This window comes from Balaenoptera acutorostrata, chromosome 7 (assembly GCF_949987535.1).
Source record: "Balaenoptera acutorostrata chromosome 7, mBalAcu1.1, whole genome shotgun sequence".
NCBI classification, from domain to species: domain Eukaryota; kingdom Metazoa; phylum Chordata; class Mammalia; order Artiodactyla; family Balaenopteridae; genus Balaenoptera; species Balaenoptera acutorostrata.
This window is the reverse complement of record NC_080070.1, coordinates 116,468,204-116,486,164: the sequence shown is the minus strand read 5'-3', so window position 1 is coordinate 116,486,164 and position 17,961 is coordinate 116,468,204. Positions and strand designations below refer to the sequence as shown.

Sequence of the window (17,961 nt, the reverse complement as noted above, 5' to 3'; positions counted from 1 at the left end):
TTGTTTTATCCCGGAAAGAATTCAGAGTGAGGCAAAGAGGCAGGCAAAGGGCAAGTTTATTAGCATAGGACACTTGTAATACAAGCCGGCAGGCAAGGGAATGCAGCCCTGAGAACAAAGAGGGCTACACTTTTATAATCAAAGAAAAAGTGTAGAGGGGAGAAGACCAACTTCTTCCTCATTCTTGGGCAGACGTCAAGGCTTACATCATTAGTTCCTCCTTTGGCCCTATATGGTCTAAATGGGACTGCCATGGCACTACTTAAATCATATGTATATTAGCAAAAGTGTGGTGACATATACTAAAATATGGTAATTCATCTCAGGTTTCAGTATAATGTCCCCTTTCACCTAGTTTCTTTCCCCTTTCACCTATGTTCCTGTCTTGGCTACATGCAGAAGTGTTATTCTTCAAGGACAATTAACTTCCCGACTTCATGGAACAAGATTCAGAGCCCATATCTATTGTCTTGTGTTTTAACTATCAGGGTTTGGGGCTTGAGTGTGCCTGGCACTTGGATGCACCTTGTCTTCCTTCAAGGTAGTGTAGATTGTTGCTAAGTTACTGGATTCTTCTCTTGAGCGGTCATTAGCTTACAGCAGTTTCCCAAACTCCCTTAAAATTCCCTTTGTGTTCTTAATTCCCTAGTGGGATTTCTAAACTGACTAATTAATTATCCTATTCTATCCCTATCCTTAAGACCTTGGTTAGGCAGATTGAAAGGGTCCACAAAGCATTCAGAATGGACAGTTCAATAGACTGAAATGAAGGCATACCTTTAAGAAATTATATCAGACCCGGGACAAAGAGAAGATCCTTTAGATCTTTAGGATCCTTAGAAGGATCCTTAGATCCTATGGATCCTTAGAAGATCCACAGAGAGAAAAGATCAGACTCGTCAACAGCAACATGAGGGCAAAAAGCAGTGCATTCAGATTTCTGAAGACAGATGACTTCCTACCTGCAATTGTATTCCCAACCAAAGTATAAGTCAAGGGAGAGTAAAATAAAACATGTTCAGACGGACAAGGTCTCCAGAAATGCACTTACCTTGCACCTCAAGATGCTCAAGATGCTCACGGAGTGTATGTGCCATGGAAAGAAGGAGGAATACATGGGAAACAGGAAATAGGAGACCAAATAAAGGAGACAAGTAAAGGGGATCCCCAGTGACTGCCATAGAAAGGGACTGGAAATATGTGCAGAAAACAGTGCCCTTGTGCTTCACTGAGGTGATCAGAAAGGCATAGAGAAATTTAGTGTGTGCTGATGATCTCCACGGTGACAAGCTGATGGGACGATAAGAAAAGATGTTTTATCATAGTTAATCCAAAACCTGGTGCTTCTCTTTCACCAAAATCTTAGCAAGAGCTTTCTCTTCCTCATCAACCACAATGCCTCGCTTTAGAAACATAGGTTAATGCATTTTAAGCAATACAGGGAAAAAATGTGCAGAAGAAAATAGAGCATGTTTCATTCCAATAGATTATAAGGATGTTTCCATATTACTTTTTCTCTAATTGAGACGAGCACACATATCTAAACAATCCCTGAGGCCAGAGGAAACTGATCCTGTAATTTTCCTGCTTGAGTCACACCCTTAAATTCAATGTAGGAGTAACTGCCAAACTCAAGTTACACAAAATAAGAAGGAAGAAAAGTGGATTCATGACCCCAAAATGGGGCTCTGTTGCAGAAAAATAGAGTAATATAGATCAGATGGATTATATATATATATATATATATATATATATATATATATATATATAATGTGAGAGCATATTCATAAAGAGGTGGAAGGCCTAAATATACCAATAATTAGAATTTGGAAATGTTATTTAAACAAATATAAATATTCCAAAATAGACACTATCCTAGATAGTTTCATGGGTGAGTTAATTTAGATGTTAGAGGAGCACGAAAAATTGCCTAATCATTTGCAGAAAAAACGTATGTGATTAATACATTAAACCTTAATCTAAATATATTGTGGATGAATTATAGATATTGTCAAAATAAATATTGAAATAAATTATAGAAAAGCTACATGAAATATGACATATGAAGGTGCAACATACTATCCACGGTAATCTTTTAATGGAAACGTCTCTGTGAGCAAAATTTGAAGACTGGAAACATCCTAAAAGCATTTTGATCATGGAAGCCACTAGAATGCAGTCGAGATAATCCCTGTTTGTGTTTGGGGAAGGATACCAACTCTAATTTAAAGATGATAATAAACTAAGGAAGGTATTTTTAAATTTTATTTTTATTTAAAACAATTTTTCTTCCAGTTTTATTGAGATATAATTGACATATGGCCCTGTATAAGTTTAAGGTGTACAGCATAGTGATTTGACTTACATACATCATGAAATGATCACCACAATAAGTTTAGTGAACATCCATAATATCATATAGGTACAAAATAAGGAAATTGAAAAAATAGTTTTTCTTGTGATGAGAACTCAGGATTTACTCTCTTAAAAACTTTCATATATAACATATAATAGTGTTACCTTCATCTTGTTGTACATTTACATCCCTAGTACTTATTTATCTTATAACTGGCTATATATAGCTTGTAAATAATGCTGCTATGTACATAGGGGTGCATATTTCTTTTCTAATTAGTATTTTCATTTTCTTCAGATAAATTCCCATGAGTAGAATGCTGGATCATATGGTAGTTTTATTTTTAGTGTTTGCAGAATCTCCATACTATTTCCCATAGTAGTTGCACCAATTTACATTCCCCCCAACAATGCACGAGGATTCCCTTTCTCCACATCCTTGCTAACACCTGTTATTTGTTGTCTTTTGATGATGGTCATTCTGACAGGAGTGATATCTCATGGTGGTTCTGATTTGCATTTCCCTCATGGCTAGTGATGTTGAGCATCTTTTCATATACATATTGGCTGTTGGTATTTCCCTGGAGAAATATCTATTCAGATCCTCTGCCCAATTTTTAATCCAATTGTTTGGGGGGAGGGTTGACATATATTTTCATTATTGTTTATTGTTCTTTGTATATTTTGTATATTTTGATTATTAATGCCTTATCGAATATTTGCAAATATCTTCTCCATTCACTAGGAGGACATTTCATTTTGTTAATAGTTTCCTTTGCAGTGCAAAAGCTCTTTAGTTTGATGTAGTCCCATTTATTTATTTTTGCTTTTGTTTCCTTTGCCTGAGAAGACATCCAAAAAATTAACAAAGACTGATGCCAAAAAAATGCACCGCCTATGTTTTCTTCTAGCAGTTTTATGATTTCAAGTCTTATATGTAAGTCTTAATCCACTTCGAATTCATTTTTGTGCATGGTGTGAGAGAGTAGCCCAGTTTGATTCTTTTACATGTAACTCCAGTCTCCCCAACACTATTTGTTGAAGAGACTGTCTTTTCCCTATTGTATATTATTGCTGCCTTTGTGACAGTATAATTGCCCCTAGGTGTGGTTCATCTCTGGGCTCTGTATTCTGTTCCATTGAGCTATGTGTCTGTTTTTGTACAGTACCATACTGTTTTGATAACTGTAGCTCTATAGTATAGTTTGGAATCAGGGAGCAGTTTATTCTCTGACCCCAAGTAAACCTTGGAGGAATGGACATTTGCCTGAAGCTCCTTGTCAGCGCCTTCTCATTTAGCCCAGTGCTGGGTACCATCAAATGGTCTTACAGACTCACCTCCTCATCTTCAATTGGGTTTACTCCTGTTGGCAATGGAAGAATTCAGTAAGATAAGGCAGGCAAATTTCTAAAGGTAATTAGCACACAGTAAATCTCAATAAAGAGTAGTTATTGTCCTTCACTTCCCTTATCTTCCAGTTACAAATACTTTCCCTTTTAATCCACCCCACACTTAATGTGTCAAGACATGAGGCCATAATTTGAGCAGCCAGTTCATTCTGTACAACATATCCAAGAAAAAGATGTCACTAATAGAAGGAAATAAGTGACCTCAATAAACGACAAAGATGGATGTATCTTCCAAGTGCTAAGCCCTCACCTGGGGAGCAGCCCACAAATTCCAAAGAGCAGTTCATCAACAGGGTTGTCAGACCCAAGCAGAGAATGCAGGCACTCTCATTCTGCTAAATACTTAGTTCTCTGGCTTGTGGTTTGTGTCTTCTTATTTGAATCTATGTTTCTCTATTTGCCTCAGTAAGAAAATCCCTCTCAAATGCTTTTTTCATCACTCAGAGCACCTGTCACATAAAACTAAGTGACAGTCCCTGCATTTCTCTTTCCATCAAATTGAAAATGGAAATTAAAAATGAAGGAATGGTCTGTTTACTCTTTGTTTTCAACTGTTTCACAGAGATACTATTGTGGGACATAAAATTATGTTTTATTAATATTTTGACTATCTTTTATTTTATGATGTTAATTTTGAATGTCTTGCTTCTAATATTGTGTCATGTTACTTAAATATATTTCTGAATGGTGAAGTATCCATTTATATGTTACTATTTAGTTTTTTATGATAATATTTAATGGATAGTTTAATAATAGGAGACACAAAAAAGTTAAGCTGGCTTTTCATAAGTATTTAAGAGGTTTGTACATTTTCAAACTTCTTTAATTGAAAAAAAAAAAATCAGCCTATACATTTCTATGAAAATCCATTTTTCACCACCATTAAATTTGCAAAAATTATGAGTTTAATGTGTTTATTTGTGCTAATTGGCATTTTTAAAAATTTTATTTATTTTATTTTTGGGTGCGTTGGGTCTTTGCTGCTGCATGTGGGCTTTTCTCTGGTTGCAGCGAATGGGGACCACTCCTCGCTGCAGTGAGCAGACTTCTCATTGCGGTGGCTTCTCTTGATGTGGAGCATGGGTTCTAGGTGCACAGGCTTCAGTAGTTGTGGCACAAGGGCTCAGTAGTTGTGGTTCATGGGCTCTAGAGTGCAGGCTCAGTAGTTGTGGTGCACAGGCTTAGCTGCTCTGTGGCATGTGGGATCTTCCCAGACCGGGTCTTGGACCCGTGTCCCCTGCATTGGCAGGTGGATTCTTAACCACTGTGCCACCAGGGAAGCCCAGGGCTACAGCACCGGGTATTCCCAGGTGGTCTCCCATCCAAGTACTAACCAGGCCCGATCCTGCTTAGCTTCTGAGATCAGATGAGATCGGGCACATTCAGGGTGGTATGGCCATAGACTAATTTGCATTTTTATTCAAACATTCCCTTGCTTTCTGGGAAAAAAAAAAAAAGACTTTAAAAACTTCAAGAATCAGAAGATGACAAAAATTGTAAAGATAGGTTACTTGAAGAAATTTTTCTAGTAGGCAATACTTGCTAACATCTGTGTGCTTTGGATATGGCAGACAGTGTGACAATCATTTATTTATACTATTTCATTAAGTCTGTGTACTCATTTCATTAAGTCTGTGGGATGGGTAGCAGCATTCTTGTATTCCCAATGTCATTTATGAGGTAAGGAAACAGAGCACTGCAAATAAAATAATTTGCCTAATCATTCAGTTGGTATTAAGGTAACTCAACATAAAGAATATGGCTTCAATGCCTTTGCAATGTAATATCTTGTTAACATGCAGTATATCAACTAACAGATTTCCAAAATTCATGGAAAACCAAGTGGAAAATATTGAGGAACCTCAGAATGTAATAATGAAATTACATATAAATGGTCTTCTATCTGGATGTTTTTGCTTTTAAACTGTTCCTGGCATCCCTGTATAGCAAACACACTAAGGCACAGAGGATGTGTGTTATCTGCCCAGGGGTGCCCATCTTCTCAGCAGCAGAGCATGTGACCACAAGTTCAGCTTTCACAGAAACTGGGGAAAATCGAAACTGCTCCAAATCCTATTTGGTTTATGTCTTTTGTGCCAGGAGATTGATTTTCACACTAGAAATGAAAGACAGTTATAGGAAAAAGGAATTCTCAGCTGAGACAGGGGAGAAGTTTCAGGAAACATCTTTCTTGAGATGCATTTCTGCCCCAAGGCCCTGGAGATGACCTCACCTCTCCAGACAAGGAGAAAACATGTGGCCCAGATGGTCAGGGTGGGGCTGGCAATGTTTCAGGAAGAGTAAAGAGCTGGAAAACAGGAGGAATGAAAGGAACAGGCACATCGATTAAACAGATCACAGGAAGCATGGCTTGTTTGACCCTGGAGAAGGCAGTGGTGACAACCAACCTGCATCAGAATCAAGCAAATAGAGCGAATCAAAGCTCCTTTGCCTGGGATTTCCCCTGGGCAACTCAGTGGTGGGGTTGCCCTTCATCACCTGCGTACCTGACCCAGGCACTGTGCTGAATGCTGTGTGCTAAAGTCATTAACTACACAGCCTTCCAAGCTTGATCTCATTCCTTTCTCTTTGCCTCTTCTGGACCCCAGTTAGGGAGTCAGAACGGGCCCACATTTTTATTGGAATGCTGGTGTTACCTTTATGAATGCAGCACAGTAGCATCACTTCCTATCAGCATTTTATAGAGGAGAAAAGTGAGTCTCAGAAAACACCTTCCTCTGCTAGGGTAGGAATGGGGGTCAGGGTGGGTGTCTTCCTCTGAGTATAGAGCCTGTAAGCAAGGTGTGTGGTGGAAGTTCCAGGTAGATTGGAGGAAAGTGCTAGAGCTTGTGTCACTGAGTTTAAGCAAGAGGTTGGCAGTGTAGTTTACTTTGTTTTGTGATTTTTTTTTTTTTTAAGGGCAACGAGAAATGTGAGCTGGGTGAGAGCACAGAGAGGAGGATTTATAAGAGTTGGATACTCTAACCTGAAAGCCAGTGTCAACCACTGTTCACTTCTCCACAGAAGTGGTTCTCAAACTCACCTGGAAGGCTTGTTAGCACACAGAGTCATGGGCATTAACCCCAGAGACCCTTGCTGGCTAGGTCTGGGGTGGAGCCTGAGAATCTGCATTTCTCACAAGCACATGCCAATGCTGTTGGTCCAACTACGCCTTGAGAATCACTGCCCTGCAGGACATGTATGTGCTTTGCCATTTCCTACATGACTTTCTGATAGGAACGGAGCTTTTGAAAGTTCACTCTCCAAATTCATGATAAAAGGTGTTTATAAAAACATATTCTTCCAAACACAGGAAATATGATCCAATTATAAACAAGGTAAAGAAGTAGATACAAACATAGAGTCCTGACCTTACATATATATGTTTTCTAATTGTTATTTTATTTTTGTTTTGGTCATCATGCTCAAAATGCTTTGCTGAAAAATGTTGCTCAGACACAGAAGATAAGAATTATTTTGTTAACAGTTTTGTATGACTGTCAAAACAGGTAATACTACACTTTGGCTTAGTGTAATGTCCGGAATGAAAAAGAAAACTTGGAACTTGGAAGTATCCTTTGGGGGAGGGCTGATCACATTTATAGATAACACTAAAATAAGTTTGTTTGTGTCTGTCTGTGTGAGGAAAAAGGAAAATATAACATTCCAGAATCAGATTTCTAATACTTTAGAACATAAGAGGGCAAGGTGGGAGAAAAGGAGACAGAACCAGAGTTACTGAAGGATTATGTAAAGAATCAAAATTCAATTTTACAAGCACCTAGAGGGGTGGGATAGGGAGGATGGGAGGGAGACGCAAGAGGGAGGAGATATGGGGATATATGTATATGTATAGCTGATTCACTTTGTTAAAAAGCAGAAACTAACACACCATTGTAAAGCAATTATACTCCAATAAAGATGTTAAAGAATAATAATAATTTAAAAATTTACAGGGTACAGTGACTCAGTTTGGATTTTTAAAATACTCAGGCAGACAAAATTGGATAATTAACAGAGGAAACACTAGGCACACAACTTGATGTTTGTCATTTAGATTTATCTCCAGGAAGTCAAGAGCACACATGTGCTGCCTGAGAGGAAGACTTTCCTCAAGAGGCCTTTCCCTAAGATACCCCAGAAGACACTGGGGCCAAGGAGGAAAGATCTAATATCACAGGGAATGAGATGAGAAGGGTGGGAGAAGGGAGGCATGTCTCCATAATTGCAGAACACGGCATAGTTTCTTCCCACTGAAGGTTTCCAGAAAGCACCCTTTGTGCCTTGGGTCTGGGCTCCACCTCAGACCTAGCCAGCAAGGGTCTCTGGGGTTAATGCCCATGACTCTGTGTGCTAACAAGCCTTCCAGGTGAGTTTGAGAACCACTTCTGTGGAGAAGTGAACAGTGGTTGACACTGGCTTTCAGGTTAGAGTATCCAACTCTTATAAATCCTCCTCTCTGTGCTCGCACCCAGCTCACATTTCTCGTGCCTGTGTATCATCTAAGGCAACAGTGCCAGAGGGAAACCAGCTCTAACCTTCCGGGAATGACTGGCAGGAAGTGACTCGTCAGGAACCACTGAAGCAATTATTGAGGTACCTTCATCTCTATACTTAAGTTGCTGTTTATATTTTTTGTTTTGTTTTGTTTTCTTGATTTCATCAAGTTCCAACCACTGTTGGGTACTTAGATAGTGAACAGGATTCTTTCTTTTGTGGAGTTTACATTCTGGTGGCAGGACTGGCAATTAACCAAGGCATACGATGAAGGACCACGGACCACGGACCACCGACATGGCAAGGCTCCATGTTCACGTCAGGATAGCTCCAGGCAGGTCTGAAGACAGCAGAAGTGTTCATGGCAGACCTCACCACAGTGTACAGAATAGAAGGAAAATTTTAAAGCTACCAGGAGGACAAAGTGTATTACTTAACATGTAATAACACCATTACTGTAAGTAACAACTCACTGTTGATTGCTCAGTTTGGTTTGTGGTATTTTGTTTATGAATGTTGCATCTATCTTCATGAGTGAGCTTGGTCTGAAGTTTTCCTTTCTGGTTGGGTTTTGGTACAGAGGATGTGCTGACTTCATAAAATCTGTTGAGAAGATTTTACAGTTTCTGGTTTTCTATTCTTAGAAGGGTTTGTAGTAACTTGTTCATTTCTAACTTAAGGGTTTGATACATTCCACCAAGGTAGCCATCTGTTAATATACCACACCATGTCCCACCATACAATGCTGCACTGCACTGTACCCCCCATACTGCACCTCACTGTAGTGTACCACACCACACCACACCACCATAACATTCATTAAGGCTAAAAAATAAGTTGGTGAATTAATAGTAGGAAGAAACTTCTTTAATTTCATAGAGAATATGGACCAAAAACACTATAGTAGTTATACTGATAGGATGTTAAAAACTTTCCCTTCGAGATTAGAAGTGAAACATAGATGCTCACCATCACACTTCTATTCGATATTATATTTCAGGTACTAGCCATGGCAGCAAGAAGGGTAATCATGCAACGTTTATGAGAAGTGGAAGTATCATGTCATAGATGACATGATAATGATTTCGGAATTAATATGTGAGGTGAGTAAGGTTGCAGGATGTAAGTTCAATATACAAATTCAACTGTGTATTTCCGAACAAAAATTAAAATGTGTCTTTTATAAAAACACAAAAATATTAAATATCTAATAATACATATAAACAAAATTTATATGTTCTCTATTCAATTTTTACCAAACTAATTTATAACCTTAAAGGCAATCCAAAACAAAATATGGGTAGATGTTTAGTTGTGAAAATAGACAAGCTGATTCTAAGGTTTATATGGAAATGCAAAAGATCAAGAAAAGCCTAGACCATCTTGATAAAAAAGAAGAAGAATATAGGGGAACATACTTTATCAAATATCAAGTCTTTTATAAAGGTACAATAAAGACACTGTGATATCGGCTGACAAATTCTTCAGTGGAACAGAATGGAAAGCCCAGAAACAGATCTACATAAGTCTGGACACTTGTCCCTGATGAAGATGACACTTCAGAGCAGGGGTAAAGGATGGCTTTTCCAATAAATTGATATCTATTTGATATCAGTGAGGAAGAAAGGAGAACGGAGAACTTGGCTTTAGGGCACATCATACAAAAAATGAATTTCAGGTGCTTTGAAAACCACATAAAAATGTGATATAATTAAGCTTAGGAAAGATAGCATAAATGGATATATGCAAGACCTTGGGTAGATTTCACAAACAGAAAAGACAAAGCATTACTAGTAAAAGAAAATATTTATAAAGTATACTCCATTAATAAAAATATCCTCATCAAAATGTATCACTAAGTGGTTGAAAATTTGAGCCACTAAGAGTGAGAAGTTATTTGTAATAAGTATAACCAAGCACCTCCAAATTACCATACCTCCTGACTTCCCCCAAGAGTAAGCACTATAAGTAGCTATTAACCAGTTAGATAATTTTTGTGACTTTGGGTTAGACAAATATGTCTAACACAAGTCACAAAAAGCATAGCACATAATAAAAAAAATGAGATGAATTTTATCAAAATTAAAACACTTTCACTCTCCACACCATTGTAAAGCAATTATACTCCAACAAATATGTTAAAAAAAACATAAAAACTCCACTCTTAAAGCTACTGTTAAAGATAAGTCACAGGCAAGGAGAACATATTTACAAAGTATAAAACTAATAAAAATTAACTCCTATAACTTCATAATAATTCCAATAAAAATATAAGCAAAAATTTGAGCAAATACATCCATATATATATATATATATATATATATATGATTGTTCAGTAAGCACACGAAAAGAAGCTCAACCTTGTGAGTCATCAAGAATTCAAATTAAACCACAGTGAGATTCCTCTGCACACTACTAGTATGACTGTGTTTTAAAAGACTAGAATATGTGTTGGTGAGGATGTGGACCACCCAGAACGCTCATTCATTGCTAGTGAGCAGGTGTAACAGTCTGGCCACTTTGGAAAATCGTTTGCTAATTTAAAAAAAGTAATTAAGTTCTTAATATGTGGCCAAGCCATTCCACTCCTAGGCATATACTCAAGAGAAATAATTCACCTTTTGTTTATAGTTTGTATATCTTTTGCAGATAATATGACTCTTTGATACTTAATTTATTATAAGCAGTTCAAACTCATATATTCATGCCCAAATATATCTTCAGACACATCTTGTTTAGACTACTTAATTTTTGTAAGAAGCTGTCATCCTTACCTTATATTTTTATTTCTATTTAATCTTTAAATATATTATACAAAAGGTAGTATGTAGTGTATATATATAATATTAAGAATAATAAATACTAATGTGCCAACAACATAAAAAAGAGAAGTAAAAACATGCATAACACTATACTTGATTCATGATAGCCAAAAACTGGAAACACCCAAATGTCCATTAATAAGTGAGTGGATAAGTACATTTTGATACGTATAATAGAATTGGACACTGTTTCCAAACGTAGCCTCAATACTATATCTATATTCTATATACATTTGAATATTACTCAGCAATAAAAAATAAACTAACTACTGATCATAGCATGAAAGAATCTCAAAAGCTCTGCTGAGAGAACAAAGTCAAACATAAAGGAACGTACGTTGTTTGTATCCTCTTGTGTGAAATTTAGAAAAGGAAATCTATTCTGTTAGCCAGAGAACAGCATAGAGATTAATTGGAGCTTCGTGGGGAGTGTATTGACTGGGAAGGGGCACGGGGGGGACTTATGGAGTGAGGGAAATATTTCATATCTTTATTGTGGTGGTGATTCATACCATTCATTACATAAAACTCATTGAACTGTATGCAAACTTAGATTCTGTTTATTGTATGTAATTATACCTTAATAAAAGTGCTTAAGAAAATCAAAACATTTATAAATAATAGGTTTGAAAAGAGTGAAGTTAAATGAAAGAAGTGAATATAATGTCGTTGACTTTCCTGCACAGCCCTCACTTTGCAGAACACTGTCCAACATCATAGATGTCTTGGTGGCTACTCAATATTCTGTATAACTCATCTTCATGAATATGCTTCACTCAGGTACTTGGATTTTTTTTTTTTTTTAAGTATAGTTGATTTACAATTTTGTGTCAAATATTTGGATCTTAATCTTCTACTTTTCCAGCCTGGACTGATACCAATAACTACAACCTGCCTGACATCATGCTTTCCTCTGTTTTATCTCTTCTCCCACCTCCTTTATGGTCACCATATACTTTGTAGCACATTTGAGTTGCCATAGACTTTAGTTATTTGACGTTTGTACTACTTGTTCTTTGGACATTGGCCTGGTTAGACTGCCACTTGGTCATGACTTCTTTCCTTTCCCCATGTGGCCATGTAATTATTGTTCCTGCATGGACGAAAAGAGAACATCCAAATGATGATGATTCATTAGGGAAAAACAGTTATCATACAAATAATATTATTTAAAATATTAATCAGTAGAGTTCCATTATCTGCTTGCTACAGATTTGAATCAAATGATACAGTTGAAAAAGATGATAGAGACCACCTTATCCCCTGAAACTCACTAAAAGCGTTTGCTCTTTCTAATGACGCCATAGAAAAAATACAACACTAGCAAAGGTGATGTCTGGTCCTTTAATGTGATTTTCCCTCACTAGTGATTTTAAAGAATAAGATTCTATTTTTTCCTGAACAAGATCATTATCTGCTGATAGAAATTAACTAGGGTCCCCATAGAAGTCAAAGCACAGCTCGTTGAAAAACAGAACATGTATGAAACTATTTCTTTAGAACAACACAGCTTAATTCTCTGTCTTAAGTGGCATCTGACTTGCACTACTGACACAGACTTTCCCAGGTTGTGGGAATAGAAAGAGATAAAAGTGTCCCAGCAATATTGAAAATCAGAGCTTAACACTCAATCTCACTGTGAAGAATTTTTATTAACCACAAAGTCAAAAGATTTGACTTGAGAAGCATAATCAGCGGACTTCTCATGACATGTCCTGGGAAAAAGCAAGTCAATCTTTCCCTCTTTTATCTTTTATTAGTGTCTCTATGTGGTTCCAAAATACAAGATCTCCCTCTGTTGCAAGGCTGTAAATTTTTTGGAGGGTGTCTGTAACAGTCTCCATCCCTTCCTTCAGCTCTCCAGATATGTGTGTCTGGATGTGTGCTCACACACATCTTGGTGTGTGACTGTGGAAAGGGGAAATGATAGTTCTCCCTCTGCCTTGGGACAGTGGTTCAGAAGGAAGGAGGTCCCAGAGCATAGCCTCTGACTTTGTAGAGAAAGTGGGGGCGGAGGGTGGGGTTCTACCCAAGTGAACAGTAAGGAAGGACAAGCACAGAGCTCTTGGTACATTCCCTGAGATGAGGTCTTCTCCCATCCTCCAAACACAGTCGTGGACATGCTAAAGTCAGGGATACTTGAAAGCCATAATTCACCTGGCCTGCTCTTGAATTAGGCATCATGTAATTAAATAAGTAGTATAAATAGTATTGCAGATAGCAGTAAATCACATAACATCCTGAAACTTCAGTCCTCATTTCCCTCTGTTCCCTCATTTGAGGAGTTTGGAGTTGACAATTTCCTACACTACCCTCAACACTTATTTCTCTTTGGGGATGACCAGGTGAAGGACTCCTTTGGGTCAGACCTTCCCCCTTTTGGGTCAGACCTCAGAAATATTCCTGATCTCTCTCCTGTGCACAAGCACCACTGTTCACTCCATCCTTTGGAATATTTATCCGCCAAGGCTGGTGACAGAATGTAACACATCCCCTACTCTCTCCACCATTGGAGGTGGCACCCACATTTGCCCACCTAGGACCATTGAAAATAAAGGTACTTTGCCCATTTTTCCCAGGGAACTAGAGAGTGAAAATAGAAAGAATAGATAGATATAAAGAATAGATAATATATAAAGCATAAAAAATAGATTTCTAAGATATTAACCCTGGTCAATTTTTCCAACATTAGTCTTAATTGACAATGGTTAGTCTTGTTCTTAGGTTGAAATCTAAACCCCGAGGGAAGGACTTCCCATCACACCCACCATCCACAGCCCACAATCCATGAAGGTCTTTCTACTCAGCCCTTGACCTTACATCAGAGGCTGACACAGCACTTACAGCCCTTGGGGAACCCACTCGTCTCATGACAGGGGCCAAAATCTCTGGTTCTGGAAGATCCAAGCAAGGTCCACCAGGATCCATTCCTTTGCCATCTCCACCTAGTGCTGCTCTGACATCAGCTACTGGAAACCCATTTTGGATTAATAATTAAGTTCTGTGTTTTCATTTATTTCTTCTTGGCTCCTGAGGAAAAGCTTTTTGTATTCTTACATCCAGTACTTGGTGAGATTGTGTAGCACAGGGTCCAGGGAAATCCCATGATGCCAACGTTGGGGGAGGGGTGCAGTCACCAGGCACTCTCTATGATGTCACCGTTTCTGCTGCCTCTGCTCCTTATTCTCCAGAACTAATCAGCCACCGAAAGGTCCCTTTGTGGCGACAACAAGAATTAAAAATAGAGATGAAAGGAAGGCAGCATTGACCACACTGAGGTTAAATAAAGGACGCTCAAAAATTGTTCTTCTGGTCCTTTCAACTATCCAATGTACTCTGTACTCCAATAATAATAAAATCTCAGGGAACAGGTTAAAAAATGATCTCTTTAGATATCAGTTTTCTCTTTGAAAAAAAGAAAGATGTAAGTAGATATATATTTCCCCACTGGACCTGTCAGATGTTGAACCTTCTAAGTCTGAAGGCAACAAAGGGATGGAGGGAATTTATGACCCCATGTCTCCGGGTTTAGCTCACACTGTACAAATGTAGAATCACTGGATGGCTTGGATCACACAGAAGCAGCCGATACTTCAGCAAAGCTGCACAAAACATCTGTTCAAGATGTTTCCAAAAGCAATGTTCCCAGGGGTAGCTTTAACACATAAGGGAAGAGAGTGATTAGGACCCTGGGTGGTAACTTTATCAGACTGACAAGAAACTCTCACCCTTGCTCTTGCTGGTTCATAAGACTTACAACTCTCTCTGATAAGAGCAGAGAGTATCTGAGAGGGTCTTGGTGACTGAAGTCTTCAAACTCAGGAATTTAACGTAAGTGACTGAAAACCGGCAGCTTACTGCTTCCTTTCAAAACCTGCACATATCCAAATGGTGTTGATTTGTGTGTATGTGTGTGTATGTGAAAAGTTTTATTGACATTTAATTCACATATAAAATTCACCCACTGAGGAGAAAAGGGAACCCTCATACACTGTTGTTGGAAATGTAAATTGATACAGCCACTATGGAGAACAGTATGGAGGTTCCTTAAAACACTAAAAATAGAACTACCAGCAAACCCACTACTGGGCATATAACGAGAAAACCTTAATTCGAAAAGAGTCATGTACCACAATATTCATTGCAGCTCTATTTACAATAGCCAGGATATGGAAGCAACCTAAGTGTCCATCGACAGATGAATGGATAAAGAAGATGTGGCACATATATACAATGGAATATTACTCAGCCATAAAAAGAAACGAAACTGAGTTTTTTGTAGTGAGGTGGATGGACCTAGAGTCTGTCATACAGAGTGAAGTAAGTCAGAAAGAGAAAAACAAATACCGTATGCTAACACATATATATATACAATCTAAAAAAAAAAAAAAAAGTCATGAAGAACCTAGGGGCAAGACAGGAATAAAGACTCAGACCTACTAGAGAATGGACTTGAGGACACGTGGAGGGGGAAGTGTAAGCTGGGACAAAGGGAGAGACTGGCATGGACATATATACACTACCAAATGTAAAATAGATAGCTAGTGGGAAGCAGTCACATAGCACAGGGAGATCAGCTCGGTGTTTTGTGACCAGCTAGAAGGGTGGGATAGGGAGAGTGGGAGGGAGGGAGATGCAAGAGGGAAGAGATATGGGGATATATGTATATGTATAACTGATTCACTTTGTTATAAAGCAGAAATTAACACACCATTGTAAAGCAATTGTACTCCAATAAAAATGTTAAAAAATATATATTTTGTTATATATATTAAAAAAAAAATTTCACCCACTGAAAGTATGCAATTTCTTGGTTTTAGTATATTCACAGAGTTATCCAACCATCACTGTGACCTATTTTTAGGACATGTTCATCAACCAAATAAGAAAAGCAGAGTCATTTTGCAGTCACTCTCTTTCCCTGCCAACTTCACCCCTTGGGAAGTACTGACCTTTCTGTCTCTATAGATGTACCTATTCTGGATACTTCATATAAATGGAATCATACAATATATGTACTTTTGTATCTAGCTTCTTCACATAGCAATGCTTTCCAAGTTCAATTTGTAGCATGTATCAGTGTTGAATTCCTTTTTATGAACAAATAATATTCCACTGTGTGGATATGCCACTTTTGTTTATCTATTCATCAGTTGATGAATATTTCTTGTAGGGCAGGTTTATTGGAGAAAAATCTCTTGGGTTTATTTTTTTATTTGTTTCTCTGAGAATGCCTTAATTTCTCCATGGACTAATTCTACAGTCTATTTCCCTGTTGAGTGTGGTCACTGAGTCAGTTAGCTTGGTGATCAGCTAATAAATGGGCAGAAATTTCCTTAAATGTCTTAAACCAATAAGTTTTCCACCCATAGCCATGAGGATCTAAGAATGTGTCAGGATGTACCTTAGACATTCACCTTACAACTTCACCTCATTCTTCTTTTCTTGTGAAAGACCATAAATCAGACAGGTGAGAGACCAGGGCCCACTCGGTCAGTCTTAACGTTTGCTCATTGTCCTGCTCAGGGCCTTCTAAATCCCCTGCAATATGTCAGAACTGTCTACAGCCCTCTGTGGATATATCATTTCCCAGATTTTTTTAAAATTGTGGCTAGGCCTTTGTTTGCAACTGGTACCACAGGTTAAATAAGGTTAAATCATTGTTTAAACCATTAACAAGTTTATCCTTTTTTAACCTGAGATATCAGTTGCAAACAAGGATACAAGGTGAAAAGTAAGGTTAAATGCCCTGTGACTAAGGCTTTTCTCCAGAGCTGTGATATTGATAAGGCTCTGCTGATGGGTTTTATGAGGAGCCCTAGGCCCTACCCTGGAGAGATTGCAAGGCTGCTGTTTGTCACGACTGCCATGACTTTGAGGAGGGGGTGGAAGGAGGTGAAGCTGCAGAGTTGTGCCCCTCCTGTTCTTACCCAGGTGATGCAGTTTCCCTGGAGTAAAGGCCCTTCAGATTGTTTCAGGCCAGTGACTAATTCTGAGAGTTCTGAATAAAGTTAATTTTTATGCTTTCTGACAATTTTCACTGCTTTTATAGGAAGAACAGATTTCTGTAAGTCTTTACACCACCATTCTGGAAGGCTTGCCCAGTGCTGGCTTTTCTTGCCTATGTAATTTAATGTGAAAATAATTAAACTTGAAATGCAGATGCAGAAGAAATCTCAGCATTTTTGTGATGTTTGGAAAAGAATGTAAAGTGTTGATTTTTAATATCTTCATGTATAACATAGGGAAAGGATGGCTAATTGAAAATATTTTTGTGAAGATTAAATAATTCTCTGCAGATAAAGTGTTCGGCATAGAAATTCAGTGGGCCTGATGTGCATATAAGGAGAAGTGCATGGTAAGGATGAGGCTAGAAGTAGAAAAAAGTGGTCACGTTGAGGGGTCTTTAGGGGCTTGAGGAGCCAGTAAATTTTATGATACAGAGACAGAATATTAGCACATTTGTGCTAAAGAGAGAGTATTCTATTTGCAGTATAATATTTGCAAAATTATCACTTTGTCAAAAAAGTGTTTCTAAAACAATGAAGAACATGAAAATTATAAATTTGGGCTAAGATTACCACAAGAAGATCATTCCTAGCCAAGAGAAGTTACAGAAATTCAGCTGAAAGCAGGAGCAGAAACAGCAAAATTAATAGACAGCTGGAAAAAAAAATTCTTAAAGATATGAGCATGTCTAATGTGTCTTTTAAAAAAGCAATTAGAGGGGCTTCCCTGGTGGCGCAGTGGTTAAGAATCTGCCTGCCAATTCAGGGGACACAGGTTCGAGCCCTGGGCTGGGAAGATCCCACATGCCGTGGAGCAACTAGGCCCGTGAGCCACAACTACTGATCCTGCGCATCTGAAGCCTGTGCTC

The 17,961-nt window shown here is 38.1% G+C and overlaps 1 non-coding gene across 1 annotated transcript; it reads right to left on the bottom strand.

The window, feature by feature from the left end:
- Positions 1 to 5,050: 5,050 nt before the first annotated feature.
- Positions 5,051 to 5,169, bottom strand: LOC114237217 (5S ribosomal RNA). Its single transcript, XR_003622928.1, has one exon. It is a non-coding gene; the product is annotated as a 5S ribosomal RNA (ribosomal RNA).
- Between the last annotated feature and the right edge of the window lie 12,792 nt (positions 5,170 to 17,961).